The 27,967-nt window shown below is 39.1% G+C and overlaps 1 protein-coding gene across 13 annotated transcripts in view; it reads left to right on the top strand.

The window, feature by feature from the left end:
- The window catches only part of SIPA1L1 (signal induced proliferation associated 1 like 1), a 196,213-nt gene that overhangs the window by 18,908 nt on the left and 149,338 nt on the right, over positions 1-27,967 (top strand). For 11 of the 13 annotated variants that reach the window (XM_090141103.1, XM_090141097.1, XM_090141099.1 and 8 more), the window contains exon 2: positions 22,664-22,755. The exons of the other annotated variants lie outside the window; for them this stretch is intronic. The gene's annotated coding sequence lies outside the window, so the exon portion shown is untranslated. The remainder of the gene's footprint in view (positions 1-22,663; positions 22,756-27,967) is intronic. 13 annotated transcript variants of the gene reach the window in all.

The following is a 27,967-nucleotide window of genomic DNA, read 5'->3' as shown; positions in this document are numbered from 1 at the left end:
TTTATAAATTACTGTTTGCTTGATCTGCATGCAAGGATGCACTTTGCACCATGTTTTAATGTGTTGCCATTAAAATCAATAGAACTCATGCCAGAATAAATGCTTATGGCTGAAATGTGAAAGCAGGCATTTTCAGAAATAGTGAATAGGGGCTGCAGTAATGGTGGTGGGGAGCAGAGAGGAGACAGTGAGTGTATTATTATCCGGGGTGGATCGATCTTCCATGTGAAGCCATGAGAAAAGGCACTTTGTCCTTGCTGCTCCTGTCTCTTACCACAACACGTGTGACATCTCGCAGGCTGCGCACAATGTCTGCAGAGCAGAGCTCGGTGTGGTGGGAGCTGTCGTGGTCTAGAGTTGAGTTGATGCGGAGCTCAGACCCTTAGCCTTGGGCTGGATTCGGACCTCTCATGGTAAGGCTTTGGTTTTTGCCAATGACTAACTGCTCTTGCTGAAACTTGCTGGGCTCCAGAACCCAGTATTTTTTTGGCAGCTGCACTGCTAGTGCTTTGGGCTGGCTGCTGGCTGGCTCCAGCACTAGCTTCATTTGTGAGGTGCTGTGCGGCATTCTCAGGACATGAGCCCTAACCAGCTTGCAGCCTGTGCTTGTCACGGCAGTCTTGCCTTTCGCCTCATGGGAAAAGTTTTATCTGGGGTAATTATGCATAATGGAATCGCTCTCTGTGTCTTGCTAATGTTACCTTTTTCTGTTAAATACTTCGGTGGACACTGATGAGATAAAAATGTAAACTGCCTCTATTTGATTAGTTTTGTGCTTCTTAAATTGTTTCTTTTCATCCACCTTGAAATTAAGTGGCTTGTCATTTGGAATTCTAGCTATTGTTTCCTGCCCCTGATTGTTTATTTTATCTCCATGAAGAAGAACTTATAAGCGTTTTTCGTAGAGGTTTTTGTGTGCATTTGTAACTTTGTGTAATTACAAATGTGGACTTTCCAAGTGTTGATTTGTTGTTCTAGGATCACTTGTCTAAGTGTGCACTGTTCATGAAACTGTTCTATGTTAAAACTGCGGTTAAAGCTTTCTTCAGGTTTTTTTGAAAACTGCAGTGCATGTTGTATTTATTTCCTCCATTCATTTTCTGATCAAGTTCACAGGAACTTTGCTGTTTTCAGTTCATCTGAAGAAAAAGTTCATCCAGTGTATGATTACATGTCATGATTACAAACTTTTTCAAGTTTGAAAGCATTAAATGTGCTTCTTACAGAAACTTTACTGTTCAGGAGCTTCTAAAACAGTAATGGATGTAGACAAAGATTATCAACTAGGATAAGACTACGGCAAATGATGGTGTCCTTGCTTTTTTTAATAGGTTTTATTCTTGCAGTTCAAATTCCTAACCTTACTGTTGAAACAATAATAATATTTATAGTGGAAATGGATCTACTAAAACTAGCTAGACCTTCAGTAAGCAACTTGTTGATTTACTTATGTGGTTCATTAACACCTCAGAAAGCAATGCTGCATTTCTAGGATGGGGAGTCTTTGGGTTAATTTATATGAAATGCATGGCTTTTGTAAGGGATACTCTAGATACATTGCTTTTTGGTGAAGATCTGATGTCCTGGATCATGAAATACCAAAGATATTTGTATTTTGAGGGCTGAAGGATAGGAAATGAAAATAATAGGGAAGGAAATAAAAATGTTCACATTTCCGACTTGAGTTTCCTCTGTGTGAATTGCTAGTTATATGAATATGAATACAGAATTGCTAGTTAACACAGATAAGAAGCTGATGAAAATTGCAGCATGGTAAACTTGAATTAATTTTTCTCTCCTCACCATTCTGTACATTGTTAAATGTTAGATTAAAACTGGATTATTTTAGTGGCAAAATAGATAGAAATACTTGGTTTGCATCCTTAGCCAGCCCTTGGGCTGAGAGGAAGGCACACATACAAATGGGAATTGCTGTGAATGTGCTTCCTGCTGCTCTCCTATAAGACAGCAACCTGTGCTAGTTAAATATTGGTCTGTGCTGGGACTGAAATATGCCGGATAGTAATGGAGGTCATTTTGACTTTTGCTGAGAAGGCTGAATCTGGAATTCTCTCTGGCTGTTTTTCCATTTCAATATATATTCAGTTCAGGTTTTATTATGGAAACTGAATGTGCTGGAAAGCAACGGTAGGCAAGGTGAGTGCAGCTCTAAAGTTTCCATCAAATTCAAAGAATTAATCTAGCAGATGTGACTTTGTTTTAATTTTGAAATTCTTCACTATCAAAAAACTCAAACTACCACCACTACCAAAAAGCCAAACTCTTCAAAAGAACAAACCAAAATGCACCCATCCTCAAGAGAACCTTAAGAGAAGAGAAATTTAATTCCATTTTGTAGAATTAAGACAGAATTAACCAAGCTATTGGCTGATGACCACTGAAATATGAGGAACATGGAATGGACAGTAGGAGTGTGCTGCTGCTGAGCTCCAGTCCTGTACCAAGTTGTCTTTGGTTGAGAGACACTACTAAGGAAAAACGCTACCAAGTGCCACGCTGCTTTATAGGCTGACTTCATTGCTTGCTGCATCTCCTGAGGGGTAAACATTAACTGCAGCCTGCAAAAAGATGAAGCAAGAACTGATGGGAATGTGTTCCACCTATAATCAATCACTCTTGCTTATTTTTGTATTGAGGTGAGTACTGTGTGATTTTTTTTTTTTTTTCCTGCTATGATATGATAATGGGGTTCAGTTATGTTGTATGTAAGATGTATTTGTCTGTGTATATTTGCTGGGACATAAGCATTTCACTTCTGGAATTTTACTGAATCGCAGTCTGGTCATTTGAAAACTAAGAGAAATTGACTTTAAAGAAAAATACACTGAAGTAGCTCTGTACGTCTAGGTACGTGAAACTGTTGTAGCACTACTGAGAGACTATGGCAAAGGATAGCTTAAAAATAAGAGGAAAGCTTTATAGAGAGTGAAGAAAAGAACAGAAAAACCCACTGGTGATTTCTGTTAATAAATATCTAGATCCAATGAATTTTTCAAGTGCCATTTAAGATACCAACTTCTTCAGAATCAAGTATGTAGGTTGCTGTGAAATTAATGCCTCTGATTTATTTCCATGGAAACGAACAAATATACAGAGAACACACTAGCACTATTTGCAAGGGCAAATTCTCATCTATAAAACACTGTTTTCCAGCGTAGTCGCCATCATTACCTATGCACTTTTGCCAGCAATAGACAAGAGCCTACAAGCCTCACTCTTAAAAGTCGGCACCAATGTGGGTGACCCACTGTTCACAGCTGCTATAATGGCACAGAAATATTGACTGCTGTCCATCTTTCATCAGTCCAAACTTCTGATGGAAGTCAGAAGGTACCAAGTATAGACTGTGTAGTCACTGGGTGTGGTAGGACAGTCCAGCCAAGACTGGCAACGTGCTTTGCGATCTTCAAACTGGTATGGGTCCTGCTATTCTCGTGTTGCAAGAGGAAGGTTGACTTCTTCTCTGGCCTGGCTCTGGAAGTTCAAGCCTTCAGCTCACGATGCGTCAGTCAGAGTTGATGGCTTGTTGGATTGCAGGAAATCCAGAAGTATCACCCCTTTCCTATCCTAAAAGACAGTGCACATCACTTTATCTGCTGAGGGCTGCGACCTGAACTTTTTCTTCAGTGGGGAATTCACATGTCTCCACTCCATGGACTGTTGTTTTCACTCTGACTTGTAATGGTGACACCATGTCCTGTCACCAGTAATGATGTGATCACCTTCAGTCGTGTATTGGTTCAGTAGACCCTGACAAACTTGTATATGATGTTCTTTCTGTAATTGTGGAACCAACTTGGTGCAAACTTTTTGATATTCCAATGTTAACACCATTATTTCCAGTACATTGAAGCTGATATTCATCTCTGTACACAGTTGTCTGGTTGTATTCTGCCAATTTGTGTGGATAAGCTGATCGAGACACCCTTTTTTTCATGGTGTGACAGCTGTGAATGGCTAGATGGAATGTTGCTTGTCTTTCATTTTGCTTTTGCCACTGCTGAAACACACCACTTCCTAAGTGAGAGCCTGTGCTCTCACCCACTGTTTGGTCTCTGTAAATGTTCAGCAATTATCGATGAATGGCAGTAGGTGCAGATTTTTCCACATGGAGGAATTCAGTGACATACCTTTGCTACATATGCACTTCTGTGTCAGACACCTTTCTGTCAGACCTCTCCTCTGCTGCCATGTGTCACACAGCACAAAATGTAATGGAATAGTTGGGGGAAGGTTCAAGCTCTACTACCATACCACTATCATCCACCTTTGATGTCATGGGCCAATAAAATAGTAAGCATTACTTTTGAAGCAAACCTCATAGTTCAGAACTGCTTTACTCTGTGTGTTCAACTGGCTGTTCCTTCTGTGAGATGTGAATGGGGGATGTGTTCGGCAGGCAAGTGTTCAAACTGATTGTTCAGCTAAAGGATGATCTTGCCAAAAGGGCTTTTTGTGTTCAGAACAAATTGCACAAATTGATTCCTTTTGTATACCTAAAGGAATATTGAAGCATATGGCGCATCCGTAATTGAACTCGCTGTGTAGTTACATTGACTTTCACAGTTCACTCTGTGGTACGCAGACTGAATTGCTTATTTCAGGCATGTCCAGCCTGCGGGCTGCTGTGGACTGGCTTAGCTCACAATGCACCTAAGAATGGCAACCACTTCCACTGAATCAAACTGAAGCATTACTTTTGCAAAAGGAAGGTCACATATCCCACTGGACTTACGTTTTTGTTGTTCTCCTTTCTGTATGTTTTAATAAAAACATTAAAATTAGTTTTGTTACTTAAATACATTAGCTAGAATATGTATTTTATAAGGGCACATCTGAAAGTAATGCCTCCTGTTTTATAGTGTTGGCTCACTATGTCAGAGGTGGATGTTGGTGGGATGGTAGTAGAGGTTGAACCTTCCCGACAACATTTGGTGCCGTGTGACAGATGGCAGCAGAGGGGCAGTCTGACAACATGACATCTGACATGGAATTGTAGATGAAGCAAAGGTGTGTCATTGAATTCCTCCATCGGCACCCACTGACGTTTATTGATGAGTGTTTATGGAGACCAAGGAGTGGATGTGAGCACAGTGAGCGTGGACGGTGTATTTCAGCAGTGGTGACAGCGGATTGTCTCCGCTGGTGCAGATTTTTACAAGCGCAGCATGCAGGCTCTTGTTCATTGCTAGTGAATACGCATAGCTAATGGCAATGACTGTTGAAAAAGAGTGTTTTGTTGCTGAGAATTTGCTCGATTCAATAGTGTTATTGTGCTCTTTGTATCTGTTATCATTTCCATGGAAATAAATAGGAGCCATTACTTTCAGAGCAACCTTCATAGATGCAGCCCTGGCCAATTCATCTTCACTCAGCGTAGCCCAGACAAGCCAAAAGGTTTGGTGCTTCTGGCATATATAGTTATAGCTGTGGTTGAAATCTTCTTGATAAGGTTTGTTATAAGAGAAGGATCTTTTTTTTTTTTTTTTTTTGTCATGATATTGTTGCTAAAAATGTCAGATCTCCACCTTCCAGTATGATTTAAGTGAAAAACTATCTTTGTACTTTGCACAGGGTAAAAGGGTAAAAGCCAGCAAGCAAGTCCAGCCTTTTTCTGTTTTGGCATAGGAAGAAATGTTATTGTTCTGAGTACTTAGTCTGTGAAGCAGTACTGGGCAGTGAGGAGCTTCCACAATACAGACCTTTGGTGACAGAACACTAAGTTTGTGGAGGGATTGTAGATGTATTTTCTGTCATCTGTTTGTTCTGAAATCTAAGAATATGAAATGCAGTACTGGCTGTGAAAGCTGTTGGAAGCAGAGCATTTTTTAAAATTGGTTTTAGTCATGGTTGTTAGTATGGAGTAACTTTGGGGAGTTGGTTTGGTTTCAAAATATCCTCAAAGGATTTTCATTTGAACTTGAAAAGCTTTTTATCTTGTCAGGTCTTAAAGTTTTGGCTGATAAATTTTGTGGCACACAGGAAAAAACTCACATTGTAAAGAAACTTGAAGAGAAGTCAGTTGAGAAGGAAGCCTCCTGTTTCTTTTGAAGATCAAATCCATGGAGTGCAGTTAGACCATGTCTGGATTTTCTGTGCTATTTCTCGTGATTTCTTTTGCTTCGTAGCCGTTTCATTGTAATAGTTTCTGACCTCCTATTGTGGAGGAATTTGTTGTTTATGGAAGGGAAAGCAGAATGACTTCAAAAGACAAACAAAATGAATCAAACAAACAAAAACACAAAAAAAATTAATAAGGATTTGGGAAGGCCTTGATGGACAGGAAGGATCAATTTACTGCAAAATTGATTCAGTACAATAACTTTATATAGACTTTAAAGCTCTTTCAACTTCTACTCAAGAAAACAACTTTTTTCCATGCAATTCCAGATTGGATTTGGCTTAAATTTCATGTGTTCAGCTTAATATTTTTTTAAACATAAAATTTTTCTGTGCTTGACATGATGGAGAGCAGGCAAAAGTGATTTGCTCTGTGTGCAGGTGTATTTCAGCACGTTTCCAAGAAAGAGGATAACTGGAGGAAGAAAGGGAGCTTTACATTTACTTTGGAGTTCCAGATAGCCAACAATGGCTTAGGTTCTCTTTTCTTCTGAGAAGTCCTTAAAAAGGTCCTGCTGTATTGAGTTCAGTCATTCTTCTCTAAAATGATTTGCACTTTCTTAGAATTTGTGTTGATTTTGATAGAAGAATTTTTCGGGAGTTTTCAACGTTTCTGAGGTAGTTGTCACCTAACCTAAACTACTCAGAAAGAACCTGCATTAATCTATGGCATGAAGGAGGATCATTTCACTGAATGGTAGTGAGCACATTTTGGATGCCCAAAGTAACAGAATGTGGCTTAGACAGAAAACCTTTTTTCTTCAGTTGCTCTCCTTTGCGGTTTTGATGCAAGGCTGAGTTTCCTAAAACAATTTGTTTGACAGCTGAGGAAAAGGAGTGACGACTTGCACAGTGCGCTTCACGATGCACTGGAGTCCCCTGCTTGTCAGACCTACACCTGAGATTGCATTATGACTGGTGTTTGTCGCTGAAGGTGCCTGCTCCAGGAGCCTTGACTTCCCCCTTCTCTGCTATCATGGGGGCCTGTACCTATGAAATGTCGCTGCAGCACTCTGCCTTCTGCCCTGTGATTGCTCAACTGAGAAAGCAGCAGAGAGGAGAGAGTCTGTGAGACGGTTGCTCATCAAACCACATCCTAAAGGTGGTGTGGCAACTTGAGGTGTATGTTGCCATCTCCTAAAGACCAGCAAAGCTGGTAAGTGCTTTGGAGAAGGGTGAATCAAGCTAAAAATGAGAAGTCACTTACATGAAAGCTGGCATAGCTTTTATTTGTAAAACAAACAGAATATAGGTTGTAGCAAATACAACTTGCAAGTATAGCAAAGAAGCTGTCTCATATTCTGAGTGAATTTGCAACTACAATAACTCTTTTTATACCTGTATGTGTTCAAATGAGGGTGCTGACTGAGGCTGCTGTGGGTCCTTCTGGACATTAGAAGCTGAGGTGAGACAAGCAGACCCCTTCTTTACGCAATGTGCAGCTGCTGGATGAGAATGATCTAGTTATGTTTTAGGCTGTATTTGAAATCTATGTGTGACTGATTGTTTGCTGCTCATTTTTCTTCTCCCCCCCCCCCCCCGCTGGGGTGCATCACTTCTTTCATTTCTGAGTGCAGTTCTGAGAAGAAAAAAGCCTCAAGAGCATCGGTGGTTTGATGTATTTTTCTGCATGTTCCTCTAGTGAAGCCTACTGTTCTCCTCTTTTCTCTCATCTTTCAAAACCATATTACAGTAGCATGGCCATTGCTGCCAATCTGTGCAGGGCAGATTGTTTCTGTGAATGCATTCCAACAGGTGTGTTGTTTTTGTTTTCCTGCCATTTATTTTGCAATTTAGTACAAACATAGTACTTTACATCTGTGTGTCAGTCCAGTTTGAACAAGTTCAGCTCAAGTAGTGGTTGAGTTGTGGTTTTGAAGGCATGACTGCTTGGCAGCCTGTCTGTAAATGCTTCAGTGCTTTCAGCACATAATATTTTGGGACAGTCATAGTGCAATTGCATAATCTTAAATTATGTGCTTTACAAATAAGAGATGATTATAAGGATTGAATGTAAGCATGGAGCAGTTGAAAACTTGATGCATGAAAAGGAATCTAAGTTCTTGTCAGTGCATCATGCTTTTTTTAAAAAACAATTTCTTTATGAGGGCATGTCTAGTTCAACCTAACATGATCTTATGATGTGAGAGATTTCTTTCAGTTTTTGTAGGATTTCCTTAGCACAGTACATTGTTCAACTTTGTGGCACTTCACACTTCCTCTGCCCCAAGTGATGGGCTGGGAATCTTTCACTTATTATAAGGAAGAAAATGAAGGGAAAGTTCTATTAGTGTTTACTATGTGTTTTTCCATAAAATGAATGAAACTTTTTTTAGGATCTGAGAGTTGTTTTGTTTCTTATTAATGAAAGCTGTTCTCTTTGTGTCAGTTCTGGAAACTGCTCAGGTTAAGCCTTAGGCAGTGCTAGAGTGGTGGCTAACAGTTCTCCTTTTTCTCTATTTGAGAAGAAAATGTAAGAATTATTTGTATCATTGTATTATTTGTATTATTTATGTAAATATTATTAGCAGTTCTTTTAAAAGTATTTTCTTAGCTTCAGCACTGCTGGAGTTGGAGATGACAGATTTGAAAATGCTGTATTAAAAACTGTCCATTTTCTGTTTATTTGTGCCACCACTGCTTGAATCAAAATATAATTTTGGCCTCGATGTTGTCCAGTGGTTGCATTCATTATGCACTGTGGGGAAATAAATGCTCTTAAATTTGTTTTTCAACATTGTTTATCTGTCTGGGATTTCTCCAATCCTTTTATGATGTAACATCATAGATAATATTTTCCACGTATGCTTTTCACATTGTTTATGCTTTTAGCTCTTTTTCTTATCCCTCCAGAGCCATGAGTTCCCAGTAACTTTTTGATGTAGGAAAGCTGTACTGCATCTCGTTGGTGATGTTTTCTGTAGTTTTTCTGCCTGAGCAATATGCATAGAGCTCCAATAACTATCAGGAAGAGCTGTGGTACATCACATATGGTGGTTATTTCCTTTTTGTTTTCCTTTTTAAAATACCCCAGTTTCTTCCCATGCCTTTTGGTGGTGTGAAGCTGACCTATTTCAGTGAGTAGAAACTTCAAGTCTTTTCTGGAAGGCTAAAAAATGCGACCATGCACTGCAGGTTTTCCAGCGTGGGTCCAAGTGTGGACCCTGGAGTATTTGGTGCATCTTCTCTTCTTTTTCTCTCCCCTGCTTAACCATTTGAGAAAGCTTATTGCTTTTGTTCATATCTCGCTTCAAGTTTGTTGATTTGTTATAATTTGCAAGTAATTTTTTCTTTCTTATCCTATGGTTATTTGGTTTCTTTAAGACCATTTGATGAGGGATCTTGTGGAAAGCTCCTGAAGCTCCATGTTTGTTGTTGGATGGGGTATATTGAATAATTTCTCTATGCTCATCGTCTCCTTTTGCAAATTGTGAGTGCAGATCTGTGAAAGGTATACAGTGCTTTGCTTTTCCTTTTTCCAAAGAAGTGCTGTTGAGCTTTGAACAGGAAAGTAAAACAAGGTGAATAATAAAGGGTATCTCTGAGCAGAGCCAAAAGGCACACCTTGAAGTTGTGGCAATGGCATGAGATAACTCTGAATGCGTTTTAACCTGTTTGCATTATGCTGCCTTCAGCCCGAGCTGCGGCACAGTAGAACTGGAAATATTTGAAAGACACACGTTCCCTGCCAGTTCAAGGCAACCACGCCCTGCCTTGGGTTTGCTACACCTATAAAGGTGCATTCTTAATATAGTGTAAACAGTTCCTCATGGTTACTGCGTAATAAGCTGGTTTAATGAAGCCTTTTAAAGGAATAGATACTGTAAAACTCAGCTTTACCTAACAGGTTCCTTTGTTTGAATGCTTCCAGCTGCTGAACAAAATCTGCAAGTGCAGAGAAGCTGAAGCGTGCAGGAGGAGGAATGCTCAGAATAACTCCAGTCTGTTTGCCTGTGGAAGTATTTCTCTGAGACTTCTAGAATACATTAAAAAGCAATTCTGGCTGGGCTCTGGGGTTTTAAATGCCAGCTAGAATCTTGTGAAGCACTGCATGAATGAAGTTGTTTCTGATAGTGTCTCCTGTGCTGTCTGCTAATTCTCGAATGATATGCTGAAAAATTGCCTGATAATCCTAATGTAATTAGTGTTTCAAAGATGATAATGTTCTTTGTAAGTTCATTTTGCCTTTGTAACAGTAATTGCAAATACGGTACGAAGCTCTGCAGTCCTTACTTCTAAGATAAGTCTGTTCTTCAATACTGCAGGAAAAAAATGTCACGACTGTGAGATAAACCAAGCAAATCCATCAAAGTTTCACAGTGGCATCCGTAAAGAGAAAATCCTCTTTTCTGACCTGTTCTTGGGCTTGATTCGTTGGAATAACAAGGGCATTTATTGCTTTTTAATACCAAACGTAATGGTATTTTTCTGGTCAATGACTGCATTGCTTCCTATCAAAGCACAGTCTTTTATTTCTGGGTGCTTTTAGAGTTAGAAGAATTCTTGATGGAGAAAATACACAAATGTTTTCTCAAGATGTGCTCCTAAACATAATTATGGACCAGTAAACAATATAAGGACATTTTTGTAATATAGTAATAATAAATTGTGGGCTGACAGTAAGGGACTGTGAATTAACTACTTTAGCATGGAAGTTGCTTGGAGGCAGAATAGATTTTGAATCAAGGCCCGTTTGTTGTGTTTCATTGTGCCACCTGCACTTGTTGTGTAGGGCAGCACTATGTTCTACTGTTTCTTTCTTCTTGAGGTTGGGGAGGAAGTCCAAAGAGTTTGATAGGACTCACCTACATTAAAAATAATTAGAACTGTAGTGGCACCTTCCTGATTCAAAAAAAAAAAAAAAAAAAAAACAACCAAAAAACAATAGAACAACTTACATGTAGTGCTTTGTTGTAATTAGGTTAATGTAAGTAGCTAATTACACTTCCATTACGTTTCTATAGAGTTTTAAAACCAGAGAGGCAGGATTATCTTGGTACACTGTGTTACTGCATGTAATGAGGTGTAATAATAAAACAATTCGGATTTTGAAACAGTGCTAGAACGATTTTTTTGTTGTTGTTTTCGTGCATATGAAACCTTGTGAGCTAGTGATGAAATTTTAGTGAGATCTTTGCAGATGAGAAACGTGTTTATTGAATTTGGTAATAACAATTTGAAATCAGGGATGTCTCAGATCAGCAGACTTAATCAGGAAAATAAACACAATATGCATACAGTGTTATGATACTGAATGAGGTTGATCCGTACAAGGTATATGATTGTGACAGTTTTAAGTAAAATGTGCTCTTGAGACTTCTTTTGCAAGTTGTGGTTGGTGATCTGTGAGGTTGAAATATCAAGCATCGTACATTTAGAGGCTGTCAAAGGATCATTATTCTCTAGAAGTACGTGTTAAATTTTAGGGATAGCTTGTAAGATTCTGAAATTGGCAGTTTGATAAAGCAAAATGCTGTTTCTTTGTAAATTTTCTATGTGGTTCTGTTAATGAGAAGAACAAGCATATAAAAATCATAGGAAGCAAAGCCTGCTAAATATACATCACTCTTCTCCAGAGGTAATCAGGAAGTGCTCTGTTAAATATTTGGGAATCTTACCTTTTTACTAAAGACTGACTTAAGAAAAGCAGTGTGGTATTCTCAGGTATCTTTGAATTTTTGGAAAGATTCCATTATCAGATTTAAAAGGGAAACTTAACCATGGTGATACATTGTACCAGAGATTATTTCTGTTACCTGAAGTTGGTAACAAACTAGGCTGAGATTAGTACCTGCCATAGGAATTCTGATTTAAGGTTTTTTTTCTTCAGATTTTGCTTTTCTAGGATTGCTGAATTTATTTCAAACTTTAGAATGGCTACAAGTGACAGCTTCACCGAAAATGTTGTTTCTGAGAGGAAATTTTCAAGCATCTTTTACATTTAAGTATGGAAAGGGACATTGGTGTACTGATGGACAGTCAGCTGAATATGAGCCAGCATGTGCCCAGGTGGCCAAGAAAGCCAATGGCATCCTGTCTTGTATCAGGAATGGTGTGGTGAGCAGGACTAGGGAAATCATCCTCCCTCTGTACTCAGCACCCGTGAGGCCTCACCTCGAGTGCTGTGTTCAGTTTTGGGCACCTCAGTATAGAAGGGACATCAATGTGCTGGAGCAGGTCCAAAGAAGGGCAAAAAGGCTTGTGAAGGGCTGGGATAATATGCCCTGCGAGGAGAGACTGAAGGAACTGGGGCTGTTTAGTCTGGGAAAAGGAGGCTGAGGGGAGACCTTAATCCAGTACCTGAAAGGTGATTACAGAGAGAGTGGGGCTGGTCTCTTCTCACTGGTGACAGGATGAGGGAAATGGCCTCAAGTTGCACCAGGGAGGTTTAGGTTGGATATCAGGAAACACTTATTTACAGAAAGGGTTGTTAAAGCACTGGAATAGGCTCCCCAGGGAGGTGGTTGAGTCACCAGCCCTGAATGCATTTAAAAACTGTTTGGATGTAGTGCTCAGGGACATGATTTAGCAGAGGGTTGTTAGAGGTAGGGTAATGTAGTTAGGTTGCAGTTGAACTTGATGATCTTTAAGGTCTTTTCCAACCTGAGTGATTCTGTGCAAATGGCTGAATGACTTGATGCAGTGATTTTTATTTACAATTGTACATTGACTTTGATTAGCATCTTATATCTTACTTTATTGTTGCAAAATTGAGTTTTCACTACCTTTTTTCTCTAATATAATGGACAAGCAAAATGCTGAATTGCAAAAATGACTGCTGTGATAGCACCTGTGCATAATATAATGGTGGTCTCATTAAGCTGAGGGGAGAGGGCGGAAAACACAATAGAATGGATTGTACCTTTTGTACAGTTTACACTGTACAGGACTCATCCAGGTCATTTATATGTCTTCTAAAGCTCCAATTCTTCCTTTCCAGAGGCTGGTAGCCTGCCTCTAAGCAATTCCCATTGCACTGTGAAATTTCTGCTTATAATTCAAAAAAAATCCCCAGTCCTGTTTTCTGTTAATAACAGAACTAAAACTGATCTCTTACCACCTTTTCAGTCCTCTTGTTGCTACAGCAGAATTTGCAGAAGAAATTCTTCAGTTTGTAAAGGATGCTGTGTGTGTATTGAGCAGGAGACAAGTGTGTTGGCTGGAAGAGAAAACTTTTACATGGATACCAGTGGGCTGCCTTCGTTAGCCTTTGGAGCCAAATGTGGTGCCAGAGTTCTCCCAAGAGGGTTATGGAGACTGAGCATCACATGTTGCTGCTCCTTTTCCTGCTGAGGGGCTAATGCCATGAGGCTATGAGTAAACAGGAGCTGTTCAGTATGGCTCAGTTCACTGCTGTGCTAAGCACAGGCCAAGTAACAGGATGGGTGGGGGATGTTCTGGGATTGATTGGCATAAACACATGCTATTTTGTGACATGGTCCTCCTCAATCTGGAGCTGTTGCTGTGCTGTATTGGGCTCTCACCTTGTGTTTTAGTGTGACAAAAGCTTGTGATGACCATGAGAAGTGTTGGAGCTTTTATTTTTTGCCGTGGCTTTCAGCTGTCCGCCTTCTCTCTGCAGGGAAGCACGTGGGTGGGGTACAGCCCTGTAGCTTGCTGCAGTGTTTTTAATTTATTTTATTTTATTTTGGTGTGTAGAGTAGGTGTAGGAGATCTTCTGGAACTTAAAAGCTTGATTCACATTCTTGTGGTCAGTTCCAGATCTCAGGGAGTCAGCTTTTGAGGAAGCAGGGGATCAGAGATGCTGTGGTATCTCTGCGGTGCTTTGGTTTGTATAACTGACCCCTGCTCTGCTCCTACCACAACTGTGTTACACTGCTGACGACGAGCTGAGCTGATAAAACTTGAGACACTTGCTATGTGTTTATAAGGGAAATAGATAAAAAATTAAAGCACAGACTTCTGCTGCTGTTCTGTTTTCCAGTTCTTTATGAACCAAGAAACAATTCCTCATGTTTCCAATGTCAAAGGATAGACAAAGAGGTCTGAAAGCAGTAGTTACTTGAAGGAATGCGAGACAAATATCTTGGACTGGAATCTTCAATCTACTTTTGCATATGTTCTCTGTGAATGTTCTTAATTTCTTTTCTAATGTTTAGTGGGTTTTTCTAATTAAAACTGAAGTGTGAGGCCCTACGTGCTCTGTAAATTTGTTGAGTTAGAAGACCTTTGAAGGCTTTGCTTACTCATCAAATGAAATGAATTTCTAGATGATGGGTTCCGATGCTTGCAGACATTTTCAGTCCTAGGCTTCACTTTGGGGCAATATCTCCCTGGTGTCAGTCACTGCACAGCACAGAGCTGATGGCTTTGGAGGCTGCCAAAAAGTGTATGTGGGCTGGCAGCATGGATACCTGCGTTTGGGTGGAATTTTTGATGCCACAAGAAGTGAATGGGAAATAACAATACCGAGCCTGTTATTTAGCACTAAAAAAAAAAAGTAGTAGTAGTAAGTACATTAGTCTCTCTGTATAGACATGCTGAAATATTATAAAAAGCAAGAGATGCTTGATGTTGTCTGACATTTAAACACTTCAGCCTTTTTCAAAACACTTTGGAAAAACAAGGTCACCCTCATGTTTAGAGGAAAAAAAAAAATGTGCAGAATAAGGAGGGAAGTTTGGAAGTGAATGTTGTCTGGTGAGTTGACGTGTCATATTTTGGCTATTGTCTTTAAGTGGAATCTTGAAGTTACTAGGTGCTTTGCAATTCAGTGCCTGAACTACTGCTCCAGAGAGAGTAATACCCAAATTCTTTTGTTCTTCACCCAGAGTTCTGTGGTAGTTGTGCAGGGTACTCACAGTTTGTGAGCACAAGAGATGGACTGAAAGGCAAATTGCCTAAGTTGCTGCACTAATGCAATAGGATTTGTAGGAGACTAATGTTTTTATTAAATAATTTATTTCCTAGCACATAGCTTTCTACTACAAATTTTCATTTCCCAAGTGAAAGAGCATTCTGAGATCACGATCACAAAAATAATTTAGCTAAAGTTTGGCAGCATGTCCTAAAATTAAGCTTAAAACCTGTATTGAAAATGAAATTTCAGTCTCTGTGGAAGGTTGTGGAGCAGATACATTTCAACCTTCTCCAAATGCACAGTGTTCAGCAGGCTGAGGCAGTGCGAGTAGTTCAGTGGATGCCCTGTGTAGTTTAGCTGGGGTTTCAACCAGAGATAAAAGCAGATCCCATTGATGAGGGAAGGCTGCATGGTGGATGCAACATAGCACTGTGCTGCTGCTGCATGGCTTCTTGCTGCTGAATTATTCTGCATGCCTTCTTGGTAGTGCTATTAAAAGATTTGCTTCCTAGGCAGAGAAACACATCAGCTAAAGGATCTGCACAGACATTTTCTTTGACTTCATAGTTTTTTGGGTGTTTTTTTTTCTTTTTTTCTTTTTTTGTGCTTTTCAGCCAAACAGTACAGTGATTCACCTTGGGCACTTGCTGTGTACTGGTGGGGACACAGCAGGATAGAGATCACATGGCTAAAAGACAATATCTTTTGACAACAAATGCAGCGTAGATGGTCCTAATGAAGTGAAATTCCAGTATTTTACTGCTTATGGTATAAGAGAATGTCACTTTTGAGTATCTCTGTAATATAGCTATGTGAGAATCAAGCCTAATTAATTTGATTGTTCTGAGATCTTTATAGAAAAGCTTCTAAACTGTAAATAACTCCCTTCCTTCCTTCCCTTTTCTCCTTTAAAAAAAATAATCTGCACTGTTATCTGCAGTTTTGTTGCATTAACTTCCTTTCTGTGCCTGATCATTATTTCTAGGAAGCAGAGAACTATGATAAATTCATGTATTTCTTTATTTAATACAATTATAAGATATAAAAGCACATATTGGCTAATAAGGCTTGTGCAGTTAAAAGTAAAAGATTTGGTTCTCACTTTGCAGTACTGACAAATACAGCATATCAGCACAAAAGAGATCTGTGATTTATTCTGTATTTCTGAATGAATTTCTTCAAGAAGTTGCATGAAAGAGTTGCATCAATATCTTATCTCCTTTGAGAGGCAGTCAGCTTTTTCTGCATGTTGGGTTCTTAATGTCTTTATATTCCTGCATGATATTTTGTTTTCCTTGTTTTAACTCCATAAAAAATGACTGTATTACACATTCACTAAACACCAAACATTGCTTTTTATAAAATGCATTGTGTAACTTGTTTGTTCCTGAGCTTCCTTATGGAAAGGATGTCCTGTGTTTGCTTACGTTTGTAGATTGCTGTACTGTCTCATAATTTTTGTGAATGCCATTGCATTTTATATGTTTACACATGTACAGCACATAAGCGATTTGATGGTCGGTGAGTTATCAGGCTGCTCCTTACAGAGATGGCTTGAAAGGAGAACCTGACTAAAACTAGAGCAGGTGTTAAGTAAAGTTAGCAAATAGTCCAAAACGAGTAACGTATCTGATTGGCAGGGTGTTCTGAGAGGATAGGTGGTGTCTGCAGGGAGAAGGACACTCATAGGGTGGTTGAGAAGCTGCAAGCATGTATGTGGGGCTCAGGGAGGTGCAGGGGGTTACAGCAGCAATGGCTGAGCAGCTTCCTGCCTTCCTGCTCATACTTCAACACAAAGAAGTTGGATGATCAGGCTCTTCAGTAGGGGTTTTTTTAGGTGCTTGAGGGTTCTGATTTGGAAAATCAGGATGAAAGGCTGCCCAGGTTTTATGGCAGTTCTCTGTCCTGTGCTTGGAAGTGAGTGGTTAATGTGAAATCTTGTGATCCTGTGTTGGGAGGAGAGCATGAGTGCTGGGAATGGGGTACCGATGTAACTTATGCGGAAGCTGAGTTTCTGCTTTGGAAGAAGCAGGCATATGCAGAAAAATGTTAGTATATGTTCATAGAAACAATGAATTAATTATGAATAAGCAATTTCACTTTTTTTTTCCTCTTTTTTCAGAACTGCATTTCTCAAACTGCTGAAGTTTGTTTGCGCAGCCCTTTGGATAACTGAATCTTGTAGTTGATGCAGAACAGTACACTATCAGGCTGGGAAATAGAAAAGATAGGGATGGTTTCTATATAAACATGATAGAAATAATTTTCCAGGGTGTGGACATAAGTGCTGCTGTAAAGATCATGCATATGCTTATGATTGGTTTATTGAACGTGATGTATTCTATCCTGCTTGCAAAAGTACCAATAATGAAATGTGCTCCGACCCTGGCTTTGCATGCACTATTGCTTTAGGACACAGTTTTGTTCCACTTTAGGAAGTAGAGCTGCAGCATGTTACACATCAGCAAAGACTAAAGTGACTTCTGGATGTTGTGGGGCAGATGAGGCTATGTCCAGGGTGATCTGCCCTATGCACTGGTAAGGAGCAGTAAGGTATGAAATCAATATACAGTGCTTAAGCTTGTTCTGAGATGCTCTTATTCATGAACTTTTCTTGTTTCTTTGGGTACTTCTCATATTCTAGCCACATTTTGATTAACTGTGAAATATTTTTAAGCTCTCAGTGGATATACTGCATCTTCAGCTGCAGTGCTAACGTTTAATAGCTCAGACTTGGATAATGGTATAACAAATGTTGTAATGTTTATTATATGTTTTTGAAGTTTTGTTAATGTGTTCAACCTCTTTGTCAGGTCACCATAAATAAAAGGGTGTTGCCTTTTAATTTTAAGTTTAATATCTGGTAAATTACTGCTAGGAATGTGGTTGTTCTTAAAGTATAAAACATTATAGAATGGTAAAAAGGTGAGTTTGTCTATAGAAAGCTTTATTAGAGACTACTTTCTGCCTCTCCTGAGAAATTTTTATGGAGATGGAATGGATGATGTGGTTTACAGTGCTGGTTACTTTCATTAGTGCTGTGCTATTTCACCTTTTTTTTCACCTTAGGTGTTTGTGCAGGTGAGAAGTATGTCTGTACCTGTTGGTGCATACCACTGCCGTATTTTTCAGACCCTCAGACAAAAGCACCATGTCAAGACAGACCAAAGGTGTGGATAGATGAGGCCCTCTGCTTGTCCTGCTGCCAGGCGGTTTCCCCTCCCCATCTTCACAGCTTTAGCTGCAAAGGGGAGTGTGAATGCTCTGTCTCTAAGGAGCTGACTTAGCTCTTGTCTGGCTGATTTTGCCCTGAGAAAGTTCAGTCTCACTTGTGAGATCCTTGGTTGTGAGGGAATGCTTTGGGAACTGAACATGTTCAAAACAGGTCTTGCCTGAGCTCTGAATCCATATGACAATATTCAGTTTGTTTTTTTTTCTCTTCTTTCCTGCCTCATGTAGGTTCTCCTTTAAGTTCCTCCCCTAGCTCTGTAGTACACAACAGCAACAAGGGTCAGGTAATCTTGCTGTATGCAGAGGCGGCGTTAGGTCTTCTCGGGAAGGCTGCAATGTGCCCAATTTTCAAGACTTTTTTTTCAAGAGACTTTTGTCTCCTATTGTTATCACATTCAGGGATGGATTTGATATCTAGAGTTATTCATTTTATGTAGCGTTAATTGATAAATATTCATCAGAGTATTGCTGAATTGAAGCCTGCCCGGCTTTATGTTTTTAGAGGCATGTTTTCATTCCTTCATGCTTTCAGGGAAGGGAAGGACAATAAAATCTTCTCTTTAAAATGAAGTTAATATCCCTTTCAGCACTTACAGCTCCTACAAATCTTGTGTGTTCCTGGGCTCAAGAGCTTGTTTTAGCTGGACTGCTTTTTAGCACTGCTCTCCACATGTAATTAAAGAGCTTTGTGTATTGTGCTTTGGTCCTAGTACAAAGAAAGCCCTGCAGCTTGTTTTAAGAGCAGTTTCTTCACAGCCAGATTGGTCTTCTAAGCGAAGTGGTGTAACTGTACCTGATGGCTGTGTTTGTGTAGTGAATGTTTGTAGAGCTCTGAGGGAGACCAGAAGCAGCATCTAGGTGATTGCATTACACTGGGACGCAGGCATTGGGGTTCTACTTAAGACAGGAGCACTCCTTTGTTTGCAGAGATGGAAGCGACTGGTTCTTTTATAAGGCCTGACTAGATGTTTGTGAAAAGCTTTGAGACGCTTTTGATTAACGACTATGCAGTATGTGATTATATCACACATAATAGTGGGTAGGAGGAGACAGACTGGCAGTGTAATTCTTGCAGCATTGTGAAAACTTCAGGCTTTGTTCTTCTTCAAACACTATATTTGCATTTAAACATGATTTTTCTCTGCGACTTCCCCTAGTCTTTATCTCCTCCAAATAAAAAATAAAATAAAAACAAGAAGGAAGCATTTATCTACCTTTATTTAAAAAAAGAAAAAAAGAGGGAGCAAAGGAAGAAAAAGTGTTGGACATCTGTCTGCTGTTTTGGCTAGTTTCGTTGTATGATATTTGAATGATCAGTGTTTTGCTTTTACTAATGTCGGAGTCATGGTCTTCTCTGAGTTTGAGTGGGTGATGGTTTTGAACCTCGGAAATTGATTTTCCCAATTTTTCTGCTCTTCATTTTGGATGGTAACCTCTTGGCTGGAAGTTTTTAGTCGCAAGGTTGCTGTAGCCTGTAATGCAGCCCAGGTTTTTGTGAAGAAAGGTTTGTTCCAGGGGCTCATTTTGCAGCTGGGCTAAGCAGGGCTGGGGTTTGGGAAGAGGTGGGCTGTGGCGAAAGGACCACTTGGGAGCCTGGCAGCTTCTTGCGCAGGGATGCGGTTTATTAAGTGTTGTCCAAACATGAGCTTCTGCTGGATGTCCTGCTGTGCTTTCCAGAAAGCTTACAGCTCTGCAAAGGAACCGGCGGTGTTTTCTCCTACAGCTTCATTGAGATGTGGTGCTCTGCAGGGCTTGCAGGCCTGTTTCTATGAGGGCAGGCAGGCAGCCTGTGCACACTCCAGTCTCGTTGCTTCTGTTCTCCCCAGTATAACTTTTATTGCCAATCATTTGATTTATAAACCAGGATCCGGGGAGCCAGGAGTAGTGGAAGCCAGGGGAAAGTCAGAAATTTACTCGCTAAGATACAGTGTAGCAATGCTTTCCTAGGCAAGAGGCCTGTCAGAGAAATAATGCATGGCTTGCCAGCTGGTTGAAGACTGCCAACAAGCATTTAACAGGTGTGCTCGTGTTTTTTCATGTTGTTTCATGTTCTTTGTTACTTGTAATGCTGGAATAATAACTGGGGACGCTCATTTTTATGGGCGCTCACCTGCGTGAGGTTTGTGACCTGCAGTAGGCTTTCCTCTCCGATGGTTCCATCGTCAGTGCAGTTTGAGAGGGAAAACAGGTTGCTTTGGTAGAAACACTAGTTTATTCCCCAAAGATCCTGTTCTTACAATCTTTCTGAATTCTGACTTGGTGCCACCAAACAATAAATTTTTGCTTCTGCTTAAAATTTGTATTTGTTTTTGAGAAATGCAATGTGGAAGCTGATATTACTGCTAGTGGGTGATGCTACTGATATTACTTACCAGTGGGTGAAGAAATTAAGCAGATCAAGCAGATCAACCTCTTTTAGAAACGAACGTAACCACCCCCAATGTTTTCCTGAGTACATGAAAATATGCTTTGTCTGAAGTGAAGTGCCTTCTGATATTGTCACTGATGAAACACACTTTCACAGACAGGTTGGCAGAGGGAATTCGGGTAAGAGCTGACACCCTGTAATCTATAGATGTGTTGTGGAAGACAGTAGACAGTTGCAGATTGTATTTTGGCCACATGATTTGTTTTTTTTTTTAAAAAATATCTAAATTATAGAATTGATATTATATACATATATGAAAATAGATTTTGTTTCAGGCCTTCTAGGTTTGCCCATACTTGCTCTTTAGACTGCTAATCAGACTCAAAGTTGCTTAAAAGTCAATTTATTATGCAAAAAAAGTTAAACTGGAAGCAATAGCAGTATACTTTTCTCAGAGGATACAGCTCCATTTTATGTATCTGGCAAAGCTTCTGTAGAGTTTTGTACTATGAAAAATAAGACACCTTTCCATTTGTAGGATGTATATAAATTCCAAAACATAGAATGTGGAATAAATATTTCACTTAGTATGGAGAATCTGAGTATGAAAACAAGAATTTTCAAGTAACTGCAGAAAATAAGTGGCAAATGTTACAAAGGAGTGGAGAGTAAGATGAAAGAGAAGGTGGGCCAGAAATGAAAAGGTATGGCATGAACTGCTCTGAAGGGAGCTCAGTGTTCACAATTGTTTTCTTTGGATTGTGACAACATGGCAGCTGCAGCAGAGCTTTTGCTCTTGAGTGAACTCCAAGCCTTTTTTAAAATCTGTCCATTTTTGCAAGTAATAGGTTTCTGAGACCTGCTGTTTCTGCTGTGCTATAGTTCTTGTTGCTAGCATGTTTAACAGACTGAGAAAGGGTTGTACACTTCTTTGAAATATAGGTGAAAAAAGATTCCAGGGTAGGTTCACGTTTTAACTCATAAAATTTATTCTTCGTTGCAGTGGAACATTGACTGCTTTTTCTTACCGGTCAGTACTTTCAGCTGTAATGAACTCTCTTTGTGGGGGAGAATAGAATAGCAGAGAATGCTCTGTTGTGAAAATATACGGGGTTTTCTATAGTAAGGAAATCTTGGTCAGTGGCAGAGCAATGTTTATAGTAATTACAGAAAATGAAAGACATCCATTTCTGATGAAAGATTTGGTGGATGTGTTGGAATTGTTGTATGCAGCGACCAGTGGTAATTACTAACTCATATTTCAAGTCATTGTACAATTTCAGTGATGCCAAATTTTAGAAGCTGGTGGCCAAGGGATGATTAGAGGTTTATCACCAACCATTTTAATGGGTTGGTTTTCTACTTTTTTTCCAGACTCCTCCTATTTTTTTAAACTATAATAATAATTATTAAATTCAGTGAAATTGAAACACTTAATCAGCCTGGTCATATACGTTGTAAACTTTGGCTTCTTTTCCCCATGCTCTTTCTTTCCTTGAATGCCGTACCTTAAGTACTGAGTTTCATTAATTAGCAGTCATTCTTGCTCAAATCTAGCTATGTTAATCTGTGCTAAAAACAAGTATCAATTATTTTCTAATGGAGTAACTCCAGGTTAAGCAGCAGTAAGAGGATCGACAGAGAATACAGTCTCACATGAAAATCACTCAGTCTTACCAACCTTAAGGTAGATGCAGCTTTATAATGTTTGCCCTTTTCCCCTTCAGTATAAGCAATGCATTTGACAAGCGGTAGGAGGAGACACGCTCTGTGTGCATCAGATGTCGATAAACACAACAGACTACATCTTGGTCAGCAGTGATGTGTTTGGGGTAATATCTTAGTAAGCTAGCTATTTAAAAATGAATTGTTTGCTACAAGCAAACAAAGAAGGATTAGGTTTTCTTTCTCATGAGATATTTTGGTGGCAGTGCTGTAGTCTTAGGCAGCGGTTTTTCTTTTTGCTGTTAGAAAACTTCTCTGGCCTACTTGAAAAATGTATTACTTTATAATACTGCCTGTAATCTTTCTCACTGTTATGAAATGAGAAACTAGTATTACCTTTCCATCTTTCTAAAAAGATTTTTTTTTTTTAAACTCAGAGTCCCGAATGCTATTCTGTTGAAGCGTCTGTCAAAACAAGAGCCTGTGATGTAATGGAGACTTGGAAACACTGCAGTTGTGCACTTTGAAAGTAAGTCAAAAATTTTCCAGTTTCAGAGATGACCTACTGAAAAAAAAACAAACAAGATGGTTTGGCTTGTGCAATTTTCACTTTCTGCTTTGAAAACCACTGCTGCTTGCTTTCTTATAAAGTTTGTGGTTCTTCTTTTTTTTAATCATACACGTGTCAGCGTTGCATCTTTTGGTTCCCTTTTTATTTGTGGATTTTGCAGGGTTAACCTGTAAGCGATACCAGAGAGGCTGTTATCTATGTTTCCTATATATTTCCTATTTCTCGGGAAAAAGATCTGAGTTTTTTTAGTACTAGCAAGCAACAAATTCTTATGAAACTATTTATACACGGCCTGAATTAATCTAACTTAATTTGTTTAGGAGTTAATGAGATTTAGCTGATTAAATTTCATTCAATTTGGTTTTTCAATGTCTTCCGCAGGAGAAGAGTATGGCAAGAGTTAGTGCTGAAACCACTGCAAGGGGAGAGAATTGCACTGTATCATTACAAGTGTTTGAAAACTTAAGTGCGACCCTTATTTGTATCACTTATGATCTGATACCACAAATACCTGAATATAGCTAGATCTTGTTAGTTTGTTCATATATATACATGTACATACACAATAAATTCTTTTTCATACATACACGTGTGTGTGTGTGTATATATATATGTATCTCCATAATTTTGAGGAAATGCCACCAGCCTTAATGGCCCTGTCACTAGAAGAGTGTTTTGCAGAACTCTGGAGCTGGGTTTGAAAACTTCACTGCAGCAGTATAACTATTAGAACCTTTTCCTAGTTACTCTGCCTGCTGTTTCATGTGCTGTGTTTCATGTGCTATCGCTTGGCCAAATGGCTGCTGTCTGCACATTATTTTGCATCTTATTTGCCAGGCAATAGAGCCTTACGGAGGCTGTGTGTGTGGGAGATGGTGGTGGGGAAGTCTCTGTAGAAGTGAAGTGTGTCCTTAAAACTTCAAAGAATATGTTTTTGTAAGCGTAGGCTAATCTGTGATTTTCTCAGAGGGTATCCTGGCTTTCTCTGGAGTAAATGGAATTAGCCAACAGTGTTTATGGGGATAAACTCAAAATGATGAGTTATGGTTCTTTTTAAAGGTTATCTATTTTAATGGTTATCTTAAAGTATTGAAGGATGTAGGTTTTCTTTTTCTTTTTTTTTCCTTCTGCTGTCAAAGTTTGTATACAAACAGTAACAGTGTGGAGTAAAAAGCCTGAAAAATAAATAGGACAGCTGCTATTTATAGCAGAGGGGGAAATGTGCTTTATAATTCTTGGTTAAAAATTGGTTCTCTGGGATTTTTCACTAATTAATATTGTAAAGTAATTTTGCCTTTGGGATAATTTTAGGGGGTTGTAAAAACTCAGAATATTTGACTTAAATGTGTGTTTTTCATGTGTTTGCAGAACTAATTCTTTAAATGTTCTCCTGACAGTTGATCATCTTGAACGGTGGTCATAGTCAGTATTTTGCTTTTTAGACCTACTCTGCTGCACCCTTATTGACTATATATAGTCAGAATAATAGAACTGAACTGAGAAAACCTTGATGAGAAATTGTATGCTATTTCTTGGGAAATAATCTGTTTTTTACCTTTCTAAGGCAAAAAAAAAAAAAAAAAAAAAAAAAAGAAAGAGTCGTAATTGAATGAAAGTTGAAAGAACAGCTTCCTTTTTTTTTTTTCCTTGGGAAGGGGTTAAAATTTGAATACTATGACAGAGATTAATTAGAAGATCTGCTGTAACCCACTGGAGGTGAGGTATTTGCATATACAAAAAAATGTGGTGACATTTATGTTACTGGAAAGTTTAAAAGGAGTTTGACACTTGAGCGTAATGCTTCTCAACCAAGCAGAAGCATGTAAACTTTTAAATTATTTTCCCCTTCTTTTTTACTAGTATATACAGAAACAAGTGCTGTCACACTTAGGGAATTGCTAGATGGGTTGAATGTATTGCAGTCCTGCTGGACATGTTCATTTTGGGGGAAATCTTAGCTTTGTAGAAGTTCACCTTCAGGCAGCATTAGGTCGTGCATGGTATCTGACCTCATGACAGTCTGGACTGATCTTTCTCTCTCTGCCAATTAACTTCAGGTATCCTCAGGAGACATTAATGATTTTCATGTTAATAAAAGTATTTGTAACTGTTTAACTAGGGGTTGCCCTCAAAGGGAAGTAGGGGATGGCAGGACATCTGCAGTGTGGCCCATGCAGATGGTGGTGCTTGAGAGTCAGGTCACAGTGTGTGAGGGAGATCTCAGGGATGCTGTGATATACCCCAGGTAACTTTCTTGTAATAATCCACTCCTGATGTCATTTAAAAATAGGTTTGGTTTAGCTTTTCCCACTGCCAATCAAAGATGAGTGTTAATAGCTTGACTGGCTTAGGCTGATGGGAAGCATTTCTGGTTGTTTTTGGAGGGTCTTAAAAGCATGAGTGTGCAAGTGCAGTTGTTGGTACAGATTTCTTTTACTTGTGGGAATGGTCGTTTTTAAGTCACTTCCACACATGGCTTTTGTCTGCTTGCAGTATCTCGCCTAAGACCAAATCTTTTCTAGCTCAGGTGCATACTACTAGGGAGGCAAGGGGTCTGGCTGTGACAGCAGCCACTTGAACCAGCTGGAATGTGGAGAATTGCACACTGCATACTGAAGGACAACTTGACGTAGTTCATGAAGATCAGAGAGAAACAAGCAATCCAAACAGGGCATTGCACAACAGAAAATGTGCATCCTTAACTACATGGCATCTTTCCCTCAGGCTGAGACAATGCAGTTTCAACGTTAATGGCCAAATGCTCACAGTACAAGAAGTAGTTTAGGTAATTATCTCAGGAGCTGTCTTTGTTTTTGCTGCACCTAATGAAGTAGGCTCTGTTCGTGGTTTAATTTGTTATGCGCTATAGTAATAGGAATATTTCTAAGTGTTTAATTCTTACTATATATACTTGAAAATCACAATCAAGGGAAATTTTTATGTCCTTTAAGGAATGTTTTGATGTTTATTCCTGAAATCTAAGTACTGTTTTGCAATAAAATTAAACACTTCATGCTACACCCTGTATTTCATGTAGCTTGTGTTCCCAAGTGTGATGTTTGTAGTCAGTAATTGTTCTGTTACTATTCAGATATAACTGATTTTTTTAATTTTTTTTGAAATTTGCATGGTGTGCGATGTCAAAGCATTGATTTATCATCTAACTGTCTAAAGACAAACTGCCTTTAGTCAGAAATATCTTAGACAGAAATATCCATGGGATTTTGTAACTGACTTGGAGAGAGAATCATCATTTGCAGTAGTTGTGTGTGCCCACATTCTTCCTTCAAGAATTTACCAGTGTGATTATGTAATGAATTTCTTGGGTTTTACTGGCCCACTGAGGGAGATTTGGGCACTTCATTGTGACTGGATGGATCTGAATAATGGACAAGCCTCTCTTGCAGAGGGACCTGAAAGCTAAGCCGCTCAAAGTTGAAAGCAAATCTTTCCTCTTCTTTCTGAACTGACATCTGAAAGAAATGAGATTAGCTGAAACTTCAGCCCTGTTTCACGGATTTTAAAAATAGAATGAATGAGGGAAATCCCTCCTTGAACCAAAGCTACATAAAGGGATTCTTCACAAGTAACACATTATACTTGCTCTTTCTACTCTATGCATTAATGGTCAATGTAAAGGTGGAAATGCTGAACAGAATGGCCACTTAATGCATTTTTCTCTCATACCTATGGAAACAAGAATTTAGATAGTGAAATGAATTTATCTTTCTTCATATGAGATATTCAACCGGTTTCACTAATTCATTTGAAGTAGGAAACTAGCAGTATAAATGTTTAAAAGGAGAACTGGCCGTATTAATTCAGTGCTCAGAGGAAGCAATATCACACTTTTTAAAGCATATTATGAACTTTTTCCTGTGAGCCTTTACCACAAGTACTTTTTATATAAATATGTATGTGCCCATGTTTCAGGCTGGAAATGTTATGACGTGGAAAGTGAGAGAGGTAGTAATCACACACTGCCAACTGATGATATGTGAAATGGAAGGTGAAACTTAGTGCAGCTCCTGTTAGCTGGAAGCATCAGTTATGCTATGAATGTGTGCTTTAGGTTGGCTATGTCATTCTCTGGCTGTTCAGGAGGACCCCTAGTAGAGTGCTCTTTAGTTCGTTTTCTAAAGAGCTGAGCTCTCCAGGCTATTTGTTGTGAAGAGACACTAGAAATAAAAAGATACTCTATGAGCTAATGTGATGGGAATCACAGCTGGGGAATGTTACTTTTTAGATTATCTCCAAAATCCCCCATGTACCTTCTCGCTTTGGAAATGATTGTTCTTTCGAGGCCATTATTATGTCAGTCTTGACTCACTTCTAATCTTCCCTTCTCACTTAGAGAAATAACATTATAGCTATCCTATTAGGATCCTTGGAGTTGGTATTGTTCAAAATCTCATGTGACTTCTTTGTTGCTCCCCTTTTAGAGGTCAAGATAATTCTGCCTTTAAAACCCTTTCAGAACTGTCTCTGGGTGTGTGCTGTTCTAGTGTATACAGCTTTGATTCTGAGTGCAGGACGGGAAAAGGGAAAAAGATTCATGCATATGAATATGTATTTCATATATTCAGAGATATATTGATATATACATGGGATTTATGTGGTTGTGTGTATGAAATCAAAGCTTCCCATAAAGCATGCAGCTACTGAGATAGAAGCGAGTTATGTTGGTACAGGTTTCATTCATGCAATGATTGTTAGGAAGAGTAGGTATTTCTTGGTATAGAAGAAAACCCAGGCACTTATAACTGTAAAACTTTACATGATGATACATTTTTTTGTACAGCACCATGTGGACCTTCTCAATAGTATTATATTAGAATTAAAATTTTAATTGCTTGGAAGAAACTTAGGCAAGCTGGAGCATGGACACTGTTTCTTCTTGTTGGTAGGAATAGGGAAACAAACCAGTCAGCTCTCTTTCTGCTCTAAGGCTGTTAGAGGTGTGGCAGCAGCTACATTGATCCAACCTAAGAGGAAGTATTGACAAAAATCTTTTCCTTCAAGGATGACCTGCTCCCATGGATTTGCAGTTTAGATGCAACATTGTATAGTGAAAAGCTGATGCATATGTTCATAGTAAATGCAACACTTATAGCAGAGACAGGTTTATTCAAAGCTGCATCTTGAAATAGCATTAGGTTTGACATTCAAG

The sequence above is a fragment of the Phasianus colchicus genome, chromosome 5 (assembly GCF_987193195.1).
Source record: "Phasianus colchicus chromosome 5, bPhaCol1.hap1.1, whole genome shotgun sequence".
NCBI lineage: Eukaryota > Metazoa > Chordata > Aves > Galliformes > Phasianidae > Phasianus > Phasianus colchicus.
This window is presented reverse-complemented; position numbering and strand designations above follow the sequence as displayed.